Source organism: Pelobates fuscus, chromosome 7 (genome assembly GCF_036172605.1).
Source record: "Pelobates fuscus isolate aPelFus1 chromosome 7, aPelFus1.pri, whole genome shotgun sequence".
Classification (NCBI taxonomy): Eukaryota; Metazoa; Chordata; class Amphibia; order Anura; family Pelobatidae; genus Pelobates; species Pelobates fuscus.
Genome location: NC_086323.1, coordinates 78,253,870 through 78,268,904, shown reverse-complemented (window position 1 = coordinate 78,268,904; position 15,035 = coordinate 78,253,870).

The following is a 15,035-nucleotide window of genomic DNA, read 5'->3' as shown; positions in this document are numbered from 1 at the left end:
TAAACTTAGTGCTTCAAACTTATTCCAAATGCTAATAATGAAACTGGTTATGTGCACTATATGGAAGTTGGAAGGTTGTGCTCAAACACCTAATAAGTGGTAACCCCTACACCACTTCAAAACATATAATATACATACATATAAAAAGGTGGAGCTCCTAGAAATATGATACAGTCAGTATTCTGTAAGACAAAATTATACAGGCAGTAGTGCAACACTGTAAATAAGAATTGAAAGTATATAAGATGAAATATTATAACTCACAAGCCTGGAGTCATACCCTCATATGACTCAGGTGGTATACGCCTCTGGACCATTCAAGGATGTCCCAATCCTTTTTCTCTCCTTGAGGACTTGATGGTTCCTTTAACCCCTTAAGGACACATGACATGTGTGACATGTCATGATTCCCTTTTATTCCAGAAGTTTGGTCCTTAAGGGGTTAAGGGTGCTTGGTGCTTTATGCTTTCCCTTTTAGATTTGCTGCTAATAGTAATGCAAAATCCCAAAGGAGTTCCAAAAAGGTGCTTTATTATGAATAAAAATCCAAATATAAAATAAAGTAAGATCAAAGAATAAGTCCCAGATGTTAGTCTGGTTTGACTCAATAGTCTGCAACAATGTCCAAAACGCGTTTCGCCTTCCAAAAGGCTTCCTCAGTTGGCTGTTAGGTGAATCTTCCCTCTCCTTTCTGCTTAAAAATCCTCCACTTGCCGGGTCCTGCGCGCCTTTTTTTTCCCCTCTTCCGGGTTCCGGGTTCTGGGTTCCATCTTGTGGAACGCAACGTGCTCCAACGTGCGCATCTATTTACAAATTCCAAATGCTGTATTTTGTATAGGGTTTAGATATGAAAATCACTGGTTTTCAACCATTCAAACCTAATGACATACATTTGGTCAATGTGACCGAATTTCGATCAGAATTTACATAAATATGAGATTTGCCATTCCCATCAGAATTTGGCCATTTTCACAGAATTCTGTCCATCTGGACAACATCCAGTGTTTAAATGGAAGAAAAGAAACATCCAGGCACACCTGAGGTTGATAACGGCTCAGAGAGAAGCCGAAACGTTTCTACTTTCTTGTTTTTGCATCACCTATATCATTTTTGGTCAATTCTTTTCCTCCGTAACTTTTTGTTTTCAGACTGATTTTATTGATAGTATTAACAGTATATACATATTATCCACAGATGTTCACAAAATGGACAAAAATAGAGAGTACACATAATGAGTACACAGATAAAGAGATGCAACAGTATCAGTTTTAAATCTCATTTCACTTTTGATTTGACAATAGGTAGGCAAGAGCACAGATTAGTGAAATGGAGAAATTTCAGGGGTGACTCACGTTAGTGTGACAAGCTTCCGTTTAACATATCTCAATCTTACTCACTTTAACAGTTTCAACACCCTTTTTGGTGAAAGCAAAATTTTAAATATTTTTCTGAAAAACATGGGGGTTCGTAATAGAAAGAGGTAGCCAGGGCTACATCTGGCTAGGCTGCATTCAGGGCTGCTATAGGTTTATGAAAAGTATGCAGATTGTTAATATGAATCATACAAGAATTGTAGTAGTTTGTTTTGTAAGAGAGTGAGAGAAAGGAGGAGAGGCAACAATCACAGGTCAGTCATGGGTACTGTAAAAAAAATCTTGTGGGGTCAGTGGAGCATACTGCAACCAAAGGTAGATGATTTTGTTAAATTTCAGTTTCAGTTGCAACCTCGCTCTAAGTTTCTCCACGTTATTTATGTATCTGATTAATTAAGGAAGTGCTTAGACATTAGAACTGCAGTTCTCCATCTCTTCCCAACCCAAATTAGTTCAGCCGTAAATAGGCTATTCTAAAGTCTGATCCTGCTTGGTTTGTCATTTAATAAAGTAACCAAACACAAATATAGATTTCCTACCACCACAAAAACACTTAACTGGTACGTGTAATATTATTATTATTATTATTATTATTGCCATTTATATAGCGCCAACAGATTCCGCAGCACTTTACAATATTAGAGGGGGGATGTAACTATAAATAGGAAAATTACAAGAAAACTTACAGGAATGAAAGGTTGAAGAGGACCCTGCTCAAACAAGCTTACAGTCTATAGGAGGTGGGGTATAAAACACATTAGGACAGGAAATAGCAATCAAATATGGTGGGAGTGAAGAGTTTTACCCTTTAGGAGAGAGCAAGAGGCAGGTATGTGAGGTATAGGTTACTCTGGGAGTCCATAAACTTTCTTAAAGAGATGGATTTTAAGGCACTTCTTAAATGATTGAAGACAAGGGGAGAGTCTGATGGCGGTAGGCAGGCTATTCCATAGAAAGGGAGCCGCCCGCGAGAAGTCCTGCAAGAATGAGTAGCGGACAGGAGAAGGTCACGGGCAGAGCAGAGAGACCTATAAGGGGCATACCTATGGATCTGTGAAGAGATATAAGAGGGGCTAGAATTGTTAAATGCTTTATAGGTATGGGTTAGTACTTTAAATTGACTCCTATTGGATTCAGGAAGCCAATGTAAGGATTGACAGAGGGGTGAGGTGTGAGAGGGCCGACTAGAGAGGAAAATCTGTTTGGCAGCAGAATTCATTACAGACTGTAGCGGGGCAATACGGTTTTTGGGAAGACCAATTATGAGAGGGTTACAATAATCCATGGGGGAAATTACTAAAGCTTGGACAAGCTCCTTAGTAGCATCTTGCGTAAGAAAGGGGCAGATGCGGGCTATGTTTTTAAGATGGAATCTACAGGACTTGGTAACATGCTGCATGTGAGGCTCAAAGGTGAGACCAGAATCAAGTATGACACCAAGACAGTGCGCTTGGAAGGATGGACTGATGTGGATACCACTAACTTGAAGGGAGAGTGAAAGAGGGGGATCAGTATTAGGAGGAGGAAAGGAGCTCAGTTTTAGAGAGATTTAGTTTCAGAAAGCGGGAGGAAATCAAGTCAGAGATGGAAGAAAGGCAAGCAGTGACACGTTGCAGGACGGCAGGGGAGAGGTCTGGGGAGGAGAGATATATCTGGGTGTCATCGGCGTACAGGTGGTAGTGGAATCCAAATGAGGTAATATGTTTGCCAGAGAGGCAGTATAAAGAGAAAATAAAAGGGGACCAAGGACAGAGCCTTGGGGGACACATAGATGTGGGCATAATGTTCTGCCCTATATTGGTGTACAAGTCGGTGTTGTGGGGTCGAGTCTATGTCATATAGGTCACCGTCATCTTTTTATTTTGTATGTTTTGTCAGTCGGGTAGTGTAAATTTGGGTCGTAGTGTAGGCGATTGTTGCGTGGTAGTCATACATGTGTGTCTAGATTTCTGGGGTCGAGTTGTCAGCATGTTGGGTAGGGGGAGTGTTCTTTGTCTGTTACTTGGACAGTCTAGCGGTGGTTGTGATGGGTGTGTCCAATGGGATGTGGATTCTCTGAGCTACTTTCAATACGTCTGCAGTCCTGTGATGTGCGAGTTTTGCTATTTCCAATAGTTGAATGCTTGTTCTGATGTGTCTTTGTGTCCTTTTGGATCCATGTTGGTATGTGTGTCTCTTTCGTGATTGTGTGTTCTTGGCCATCTCTATAATTTGTTGTGTTTTAGAGGTGTTGTGTTTTGGTTCCTTTATCCCCCGTCTCCCCCCATCACCCCTTACGTCGGTTAGCATTTCTTGTGGTCTTGTTGTCGGACTTAAATCCCACTTCCCTGTCGGTCAAGTGTCTGACTTCTTCGTGATGGTCTCATCTTTATCGGGCATGTGCATCTCCCATCACTCCCCCCACATCCACCGGGTCGGCGCTCTGGGACGCATCTGCCCTCACCTGCCTCCCGGTGACGTACCCCAGCCACGGCCCCCACCGCTCAACATATTTTTCTCTCTGTCCAGTGAGGGACGCCCTCACGCTCTCCGCAGAGCGGATCTCCTCTACTCTGTCATACCATTGGGTCAGTGTTGGGGATTGTGTCTGTTTCCACATTGCGGGTATAAGTGCCTTGGCCGTGTCCAGCAGATGTCTTACTAAGGATTTTTTATATTGTGAGATTGTTAAGTGTATTTATTTTTATGTATATCCTCATGCAATGTTTTCTCGGCCGTTGCTAATCCCACCCACAATGCCTATCCTTATTCCAAAGGCATATTGTGTCTGCCCACCTGATCACAATCCCTCTTGTTAGATAAATGGTATTGCTTTAGTTTGCCTTGGAGTGATGGGGAGATTTGAACTTTCAGCCCTCAGGGTTTGGGCATATTCTGCTGGTCGTAAATAGTCCCACTGAACTGTTTTTCCAGCTTGAATTTATGCTTGCTGAGTCCACTATGTAACATTGTTTTTATCGTTTTTAGTTTATCTACTTCTTGTTAACATGACCTTTGACCTTTGAAACATGTCATGTGACCTCTTTTAGGGTCAACGGTCAAATAAGACACCATTTTCAATTTGCTCATTGTTTGGACCCTATATAAATCCACATGTACCAGGCTAATACTATGTACACTTGAAGAAACCTCTTGTGGCGAAACGCGTTGTGGACTTTTAATTTGTTTTACTACTGTGTTAATAAAGGTATTTTAACTACTTTTACATTGAGTGTGGCATTTTACTCTTTTTACTCTGTTATTATTCTTTTATTATTTTATTGCCTGGTACCCTGATTTTACTCCCAGTAAGAACTACTCAAGAAATCCTTAGGTGGGGATTATTTCACCCGTGCCCTATCCATAGAGCAGTTTGTCTACTCTGGTAAATGTGAATAATATTCTCTTATTTATTCTTCTGGTTGATTTATACAGTGAGCACTATTGTTGTTTCTTTTTTTTTATTGGTCCACACGTCATTGAAACCATCTTCACGTATCCTAAAATTGGGGATTGTACCACTGTACACCTTTCACTAGAGATATTTTAAAACTTTAAAAAACGTGAGTAGGACCATATATACTTGTATTCTTATTTTTGTATTTTCTGGACATACTGCACCATTATCCTCTCCTTCTTTACACATACGGACCACTTCTGATATCCCAACAAGAACATTTTCCTTGAACAAGTTCGTGATTGTTCCTCCAGAAAGTATATACCATCATGTTTTATTGGACTCTCTATCTTGGACATATATTTATTTGTATTTTAGGTCTCTTTTTCTATCCAATTTTTAAGTGTATTTATCTATTGTAGACCTATTTTTTTTTTTTAATTCTTTATTTTTGCTGTTCAGGTGTGTACAAACAGTTATGTCATGCCACAACAGCAGTTGTCACAAACATCTTAATACATAGCTTACATATGAGATGGCATTCAGTTAAAAATTGCACAATTTTTGGGATTACATCTTATGTTGGTTATAATATTCTCACCAGTGTCTTTTTAGAGTGGCGCTAATCCTCTACACTTTTTTATATTTTGTATTTGCCTCACTACTATAGGGATAGAGGGATTCCCTTCCTTTTGGAGAAAAGCTGCCTTAATTTAACTTTTCTCAGTTTGTTCTATCAGTGCTGACCCTTTACTACTGTTTCCATGTTTCTGTTAAGGCTAGTAAGTCTAGGGAACGAGAGATGAAAAGGTCGTGGACAGCAGTGGATTCAGCCTTCCAGAGATGATACCTCTGCTTAGGCTTTTCTGCAGTGCCTGGTTGCTTTTGAGTTCTGGGAGTTACTAATCAATGCTGTTTTTTGGGGCCCAGTCTGATACAATTTATACAAGTTAATTTGTTGCAAACTTAGTTAATTTGTCTAAATTGTATTACACTATGTTATGTCTATTTGTACTACACCAATAGCATATTCCCGGTATATATATGTTGTACGGCATGCCAGTTAATAAATTGGCCAAATAATCAGAGTAAAAGACTACCCCAACAATTAAACATCTCTCCCTGGAATGGTTTAACCATGCTACAATGCCACCAAACATGTAAAGAAAATTCCAATACACCACAAACTCTGGTTTCAGTTTAAATAGATCTAAATATTAGCATGAAGCACTTGAAATCATTCTGTTATATCTTTGCATGCAGTGATAGTCACTAAAGGTATTTACCCCAATGCTCCAACAGAATTGTAAGTCAAGTAGCATTGAGTGGATATCAGAGATGGCACTTTTTTTTTGAACAGTTGTTCAAATGCAGTGAGTAATGAGTTTGGATGTCTTACAAGATGATCTAATATGTTGTCTCACATTCAGGGGCGGACTGACCGGTCGGGCACTTCGGACATGGTCCGAGGGCCCGGCCGGGAGAGGGGCCCGCCATCAGGGGGCCCGGCCGCCCCTTTAAATGCTGCAGCCGCCTGAGCGCTCTCTTAAGGCTGCAGCTTCTCACCTCCCCTGTAGCGTGACCGAGCTGCACTCCGGTCCGCGGTGCCCGGCCGGAGTGATAGGAAGGTGCACATTCAGTGTGCACCTTCCTGTCAGTCCGACCGGGTACAGGAAACAGAAACTCCTGTTCCGCGCGGAACAGGAGTTTCTGTTTCCTGTACCCGGCCGGACTGACAGGAAGGTGCACACTCAGTGTGCACCTTCCTACCACTCCGGCCGGGCACCGCGGACCGGAGTGCAGCTCGGTCACGCTACAGGTGGGGGGAGGTGGGAGGTGGGAGTTGGGGGGGGTTGGGCAAAAAGAGAAAGGGAAGGGAGGGGGGCAAAAAGAGAAAGGGAGGGGAGGGGGTCAAAAAGAGAAAAGGAGGGGAGGGGGGCAAAAAGAGAAAGGGAGGGGAGGGGGGGGCAAAAAGAGAAAGGGAGGGGAGGGGGGCAAAAAGAGAAAGGGAGGGGAGGGGGGGCAAAAAGAGAAAGGGAGGGGAGGGGGGGCAAAAAGAGAAAGGGAGGGGAGGGGGGGCAAAAAGAGAAAGGGAGGGGAGGGGGGGCAAAAAGAGAAAGGGAGGGGAGGGGGGCAAAAAGAGATAAGGAGGGGAGGGGGGCAAAAAGAGAAAGGGAGGGGAGGGGGGCAAAAAGAGAAAAGGAGGGGGCAAAAAGAGAAAGGGAAGGGAGGGGAGGGGGGGCAAAAAGAGAAAGGGAGGGGAGGGGGTAAAAAGAGAGAGGGGGTAAGGGGAGGGGGTAAGAAGAGAGAGGGGGGTAAGAAGAGAGAGGGAGGGGGTAAGAAGAGGGGGTAAGGAGAGGGAGGGGATAAGAAGAGAGGAGGGGGAGTAAGAAGAGAGGGGGAGTAAGAAGGGGGTAAGAAGAGGGGGAGGGGGGAGTAAGAAGGGGGTAAGAAGAGGGGGAGGGGGGAGTAAGAAGAGGAGGGAGGGAAGAGTAAGAAGGGGGAGGGAAGAGTAAGAAGAGAGGAGGGGGGTAAGAAGAGGGGGGAGGGGAGTAAGAAGAGGGGGAGGGGGTAAGAAGAGGGGGGAGTAAGAAGAGGTGGGAGTAAGAAGAGGGGGAGGGGGGTAAGAAGAGGGGTAGGGGGGAGTAAGAGGAGGGCAATTGCCCCCTCCCCTGTCCGCAGGCACCGTGCGTGCAGCCGGCAGGGGAGGGAGGAAGAGAGGACCCGGGAGCTCAGCCTGCAGCTCCTCTGGGTCCTTCTTGCGCGAGCACAGATCGTTGCCGCGGTTACCACGGCAACGTTACGGCTCTGGCGAAAGTAAACTCTAGCTACAGGCTAGAGTTCACTCTCAACACTGTGACCACCAGGGATTCCTGGTGGTTGCAGTGGTGAGAATGAACTCTAGCCCCATAAACACACTACCCCCACACACCATACACATTCACACACTGCCCCCCATACACACACACTGCCCCCACACACACCATACACATTTACACACATTGCCTCACACACACACACATACACTGCCCATACACACACAGCCCCCCATACTAACATTACCACACACATACACAGCCCCCTCATACACACATTGCCCCACACACCCTACACATTCACACACTACACCCCCTCACACACACTACACCCCCTCACACACACTGAACCTTTCACACACACTGCACCCCTTACACATTGCACCACTGCTCCTATACCCTACAACAGCCTCATATCCCAGCAGACCCCAGGTAAGTTGTCAAACTGTTCTTAAACGGTTTGACTACTTACTCTGAGAGGGGGGCCCGGCCCTCCTTGCACCATAATGACTACACAGAGCAGTAGTGGTTATTGTGCATGGATTATTTCTTTAAATAATCTCCAAGTGCCCCAGTAGCCAGCAAGCCAGCCAGCCCACAGGCCAGCCAGCCAGCCCACAGGCCAGCCAGCCAGCCAGCCCACAGGCTGGCCGCTGGCCAGTAGCCAGCCAGCCAGCCCACAGGCCACCAGTTAGGCTTACAGCCAGCAAGCCCACAGCCTGCCAACCGCAGCCAGCAAGCCACAGCCTGACAGCCAGCAAGCCACAGCCAGCAAGCCGACAGCCTGCTTGCCGCAGCCAGCAAGCCCACAGCCTGCCGGCAGTAGCCAGCAAGCCCACAGCCTGCCAGCAAGCCCACAGCCTGCCAGCCGCAGCCAGTAAGCCCACAGCCTTCCAGCAAACCCACAGACTGCCAGCCAACAACAGTAATTAAGGTAAGAGGAGCCAACTTGGCCTAGGTATCAGCGAGCTATGTTGTGTTGCTATATTGTGAATAGGAACCAGAGTGTTGGAGAGACCCCCCTCCAGGCCCCATTAGACTCCATTGTAGTCTCTAATGGGACCTGGAGGAAATTCTTTCTAACACACTCTCTAAAGGACACTGAGATAGCCTCTGCTAGAATACTCCCCCCCTCCATGGCCCATTAGCCCTCAATTGTAGTCTCTACTGGGGCCTGGAGGCGACTGTTTCCAGCAGGGACACTGAGATGGCCTCTGTTAGAAAGACCCCCTTCCAAGCCTATTAGACTCCATTGTAGTCTCTAATAGGGCCTGGAGGGGATTCTTTCTAACACACTCTCTAAAGGACACTGAGATAGCCTCTCCTAGAAAGACCCCCTTCCATGGCCCATTAGCCCTCAATTGTAGTCTCTACTGGGGCCTTGAAGGGATTATTGCACTTTTGTTCCTTGTGTCTAAAGATTGTGTAGGGTGTGGCTGGAGGCGGTGCATGGAGGCGGGACATGGGTGGCGCTTGCTGCGGAGTATGGGTGGGGCCTGTAAGGGGGCCCTTGATTTATTTTGCCCGGGGGCCCTGAGGGTTCTCAGTCCGCCCCTGCTCACATTAATACAAAGTTTATCACTTGCTGAAATCCCTCAACAAAGGGACAACTCTTATATGAATTGTAACGAATCGCCTGGCCCCCCGACTGGGTACCTCCGTTGAAGGATGCTCCTAGCGCTTCCTGAGGACTCCAAGCACTGCAGCAGACACCATAACCACCGTAGACTCCTCCAGAGAGCAAAACAGGAACCAGCGCTTACAAGAACTTAGCAGTTATTTAGCAAGGGAATATGACAAGCATAGCAATCCCTTGTAGCAGATTCCCCCAATAAGAGACGGCACTACAAATTGAGGGTAAAGTAGAACTGACTGTGCTGGCACACCCAGCCTGGTTTTTATTACGGTCTTGCAGATACAGGACCGCTCACAGGGAGGTATAAAATAACCAATAAAATAACAGTTACAACCCTCAGTAAAGTCCTTCCCTCTGCCTGTGATACAATTATCTTACACAGTGGGAAATTTAATTATCACAGGCAGAGAAATACAGTTTTTACAAATGTACTATAACTTTAAAACTATACATCACATTCACATAAAAATTACATATTCACAATCAATCCATTCAGGTGAACAACATATAAAAAAATGGCACGAATCAGACCAGGGGTTCAAAAGTTAGCAAAAGTATTAATAAAACCCACTGCCAGCATGGCTTTCCGGCCCAAACCAGTTTCACAAGAGTCCTATATCCTGGAGACAATGGAGAGGTAATCCAATTATATCCAGGGATAAAGGCAGACTCCATTGAGCACATGTTAGCAAAAGACACAAAAAGACACAAAAATACATAACTCCTATCATACTGAACAGAACCCCCACATTTAACCCATCCCCAGATGGCTTGGATCTGAGCGATCAATATATCCGAACAGCGCTCAGATACCACAAACACAGTCAAATTGCCATAGAGTTTAAGTTTAGCATGGGCTGATGAGAGGGCCATAGTCCGAAAGGGACATACACAGTCCAATAGAATTCCATATGCTGCTTAAAGGGCCAGTGGCAGTGTAATAAAATACAGTATGCCCAAATGTTACACTTGAAGGGCCAAATCTCCCAGGGACCATAATCACAGGGCAGGAGGTGGGCAAGCAGCCCCCTCCAAAAGCTCATGGCAAACTCTGTTAAAGGGGTGAGTTTGCTACATTTCTCCCCTTTTCCAAACAGACTAACTGGGTATCTGGCCTCCTGTCGGTCAGTGCCTTGGTTAGTCCAGCAACCCACCCAGAAAACATAGTCAGTAGTGCAGCCCACCCACAATGAAGATTTTACTACACCTGGGGTAGTGGGTAGCTTGTCCATGTCCAGGAACTCCACCTCGGCTCTGGGGGTTACTGGCACTCCGGATCGGTGGGTTGCTGAGTGGGCAGAGACCAGTGGTACTCTGCCCCGCTGCCAGCGCTACCATGGGATTAGCCTGGTTTGAGCCCAGTTGAGGAAATGTCATAGGCGGCTCCTCACTCTGGACCTGGTGTTGCTGCTGGAGGGGAAGACAGGCTGTCTCCCCTTTAGATAAACAGCCCTGCTGCAGGGGGACAGGACCGACCGTCCCTACCCCCTGTGGTTTGGGCACAGAGACCACGGTCCCATCTGCACCAGTGTGGGGCTTATCATCTCCTATTGTGGGCTAGGCTGCCACTGGGGAAAGGGGGTAACAAGCTCCTCTCCCTTACACACATTCAGCCGCTGGGGAGGGGAGACACTGCTCTCCACTCCCTGCATTTCACACTGTCGCTGGGGATCAATAATCTAACAGAAAGATATTGTGACTTTAAGTCCAGAATTACAGGCACTGTAGCTTTAAATAATAAACGGTTGCTTAAGTCCAGAATTACAGGCACTGTAGCTTTAAATAATAAACGGTTGCTTAAGTCCAGAATCACAGGCACTGTAGCTTTAAATAATAAACGGTTGCTTAAGTCCAGAATTACAGGCACTGTAGCTTTAAATAATAAACGGTTGCAATTAGCAGGTTCTGAATCATTTAGAGTCTGTTTGTTGAGTTAACAAGTTAGGTGATAAGCAATTACAATAGTTTGTTCCATTAGTATCTGAAGCAAGACAGGTGCAGCTAACTTGAATAGTGGATAGGTTGAAGATAGCTGTAGCTGGGTTGGTTAATAATAAGACTTTGGTATCAGGCAATAAAGGCTTTAGATATGTAACTCTTATCACAAAGGTTTAACGTTACTTAGCTTCCGGTAAAGAGAAAACAGGTTCCCAAGTTCTCCTCAGAGGCGGTTATATCTAATGATATATGTGTAGAGAGTTCAGGCTTTAGTCGAGGATGAGGAGAGGTGAAGGGGACGTGAGTAGTCTTCCAGTCCGGTCCGGTAACAGATGGCTTTCACAGAGAAGTTTGTAGCCGGTTCGTGAGTGCGGTACGTAGTTCAATAATCCAGCGTCTATCAGCTGGTGCGGTCGCATTAAGTAAGGAGACCGTGTCATAAGGGGGTGTGGCTAAGCTCCGTGGAACCCGGAAGTAAGAGGATACCAGAATTAAGGCATGACAGAGAGTGTGTGTGTGTGTGTGTGTTAGTGTTGTGTGTGTGTGTTAGTGTTAGAGTGTGTCAGTGAGTGTGTTACTTTGTGTGTCTGTTACTGAGTGTGTTAGTTTGTGTGCGTCTGTTAGTGAGTGTGTGTTTTGTGAGTGAGTGTGTGTCTGTCTGTCAGTGAGTGTGAATGTATGTCTGTTACTGATTGTGTGTCTGTCAGTAAATGTGTGTGTCTGTTAGCTAGTGCGTATGCGTTTGTTCATGAGAGTGTGTGTGTGTGTCTTAAGCACTTACCTTTCTCCAGTGCTGGACTCCCTTGGTGCTGGGGATCTCTCCGCCCGATCCGCCTCTCAGCTCCGAATGTGCATGCGTGGCAAGAGCCGCGCGTGCATTCAAACCGCCCATAGGAAAGCATTACTCAATGCTTTCCTATGGACGTTCAGCATCTTCTCACTGTGATTTTCACAGTGAGAATCGCAGAAGCTCCTCTAGCGGCTGTCAATGAGATAGCCACTAGAGGCTGATTAACCCTCAGTGAAACATAGCAGTTTCTCTGAAACTGCTATGTTTTCAGCTGCAGGGTTAAAACTAGAGGGACCTGGCACCCATACCACTTAATTGAGCTGATGTGATCTGGGTGTCTGTAGTGGTCCTTTAAGTGTATCTGTACCTGCATGCACTGGCGTACATACCGCGGTCGCAGGGGTCGCAGCCCTGCGACCCCTGCGACCCCTGCGACCAGGTGCCCGCCCCCATATGTTGCGGGGGAGGGGGGTCCACGGATCAGTTTTCGCACCGTGGCCCCATGGGTTGTGTGTACACCACTGGATAGATAGATAGATAGATAGATAGATAGATAGATAGATAGATAGATAGATATTCTGACTGGTCGAATGCAGACACTAGAAAAATTGTCTAAATATCATATGTGGTGAGTTACTCTCATACCTAAAACATATTCAGGAATTCTGAAAATGGGGTAGAAAATTATGAAGCCTAATCTTTTTTTGTTGTATATAAGGTAAGTTGCTATACCATAGGGTTAAAGCTAATTTCTGATACCTCCTATGTAGTATACACTCAAGGGTGAATGATCTGCATGCTTTGGTAGCAAGCCTTCACAACGCTATTATACTGAAGAATTGCTTGAGCCAATGTATTTGTAGGAAGTATTTCATTATATGCAGTTTTAGAAACTGTAGAAAGAAAAATGGTCAAGGGGAGATCCCAGACATTAATCAATAAACAATAAATAGTTAACCAGGAAGGAAACATTTAGCTAATTACTATTTTCCAAATATACCCTGGTGTCTAGATGTTCTTATTACCCAACTTGATGATACTTACTTTATTAAGCTCAACAAGCTGATATGCTGAGATGGCCTTGCTAGAATTCAAACTGATTTATCTCGTGTAGCATATTCATGCTATTAATTTTAAATACTACAAAGCTAGACTTTTCATATGCTACTTCTCTTGCATCCTCTTATTCCGGTCCAAGGTTGGACAACTAGTATTGGATCATATTTAAGTGACAGCAGGGATGGGGTGGGATTTAGGTGGTGGGAAAGCACCCCATATTTAGACTGCATGACCCTGGAGGGAGGTTGGTATTGTTGGTTGGGGTGCCATCCAAAGAGTGCTTACATCATGACCAATAAAATAAGTGAATCTGGGGTTACGGCTTACATTACGTTATTTCTGTCCTTGAAACTTGGCACACAGCTTTTAATAACAATTAAACGGGAGGCAAAGATTCTTGATTTAGCTCATCGAGGCCCACAGATGGGGAAGTAGGCATCAATGAAGTATGGAAGGGAGGGAGCGCTTTTTGAGTTGAATTTATATTGTTACAGTCTAATGCTGTTTAATGGCACATATTGTATTCATATTCCATAGTCAGGTGAAATGGCCAAAGGGAGGTCTTACAATAGTATTAAGTAGTGTATTTGGAATGGCATAGATAAATTATTTGTCTTTACAGTTCTGTATTTGAATTCACACTGTTCTAATTGGTGATGAAGGAGCTGTATAAATAACTCAGACACTGCATCTGTGGGCTGTTGGAATGAGCTCGTTAGCAGACAATGCTAATCAGAGGGGCTTGTTCACAGGAATAGAAGTTGGCTTTTCATGATCCAGTGTAAATTGTCACTGATATAGATTTAAGCATTCTGCTTCAAGAATTAAATGCTTTTCAGACAACAGCACACAGGTCTAATATTCTGCAATGTATACAATTTTATTCAACATATATTGTGTCTTCAACTTTTATGCTCACAATCAACAGCACTCATGGGTGGGTGTTACAGCTGTGTAGGGCAAAAATACTAATAGATAGGGTTGAAAAATTCACCATATACACACATTTGTATTCCTAATGATATGGTCTTTCTTTAATCAATGAGGAATTGTAAAGAACTACCTTGATTAGTTAATGGATTTCCTTGTTCCAGATATAAATATAATTTTTAACAGGACAACTGTCCAACAAGCCCATTTACCTAGAATCATCTGTTAAGGAATGGGCAATAATATTACACCCATCTTCCAGGTCTACAGCCATAGTTTATTCTAGGAGAAACATGCTGGCTATCCTCAGGACCCTTCACTCAGCTTCCTCATTATCCAGTGAGATTGGTTGGGAATCCCCAATTTTCGATCATTGCAGGATTATGATTGGCTGGGTGTAGAGCCATTTAACGCATAGGAACATTATCCAAAAGCCAAAAAACTTAAAAATACTCTGGCTGGATTACTTTCTGATTGGGTTGTTTTTTTTATAGTTTTTATTTTTTTTCATATTAGCATTCTAGTTCCAGAAGTACATCCCAATGGCTTTAGCTATGGTACATATGGCAAGCATGAATTTATATCACTCTACAGTTTTAATCACCTTTAAAACTTCTCAGACATTTTCTAATATTAATAAATATAAAGAAGCAAAGATAAGTGATGTTTAATTGTCGAGTGGCAAAATCATGAACTCTACCTTAATATTCACCTACATAAGAGCCTATACAATTTACTTACTCAAGCCCACTGGAAAAAACACAGCAAATTCATTAGAAGAAGGTAGTAATAAATGAAAGGGATACTCATTCATTAGATTGCAAATTCATTCATAAAAACATTATCATGCCGGCACGACAGCAGTTTCATGTGGCACATACATTGGCTAAGTATTTTTAGGGCTGCTCTCTGCAACATAGCTTTTTTTTCCCAATTTGTAGTTTATTGTTTTTTCCAAATATAACTGCGGATAAAATGAGGAGAAGGATGGGGAACTCATTAAAGACATGTGAGGTATCCACCTCGACATTACACATCAAATACAGTAATCACATGTAGCATCCATGGTTCATTGGTAACATATTTTTTTTTTAAATCGTGTTTTCGTGGTAGTATA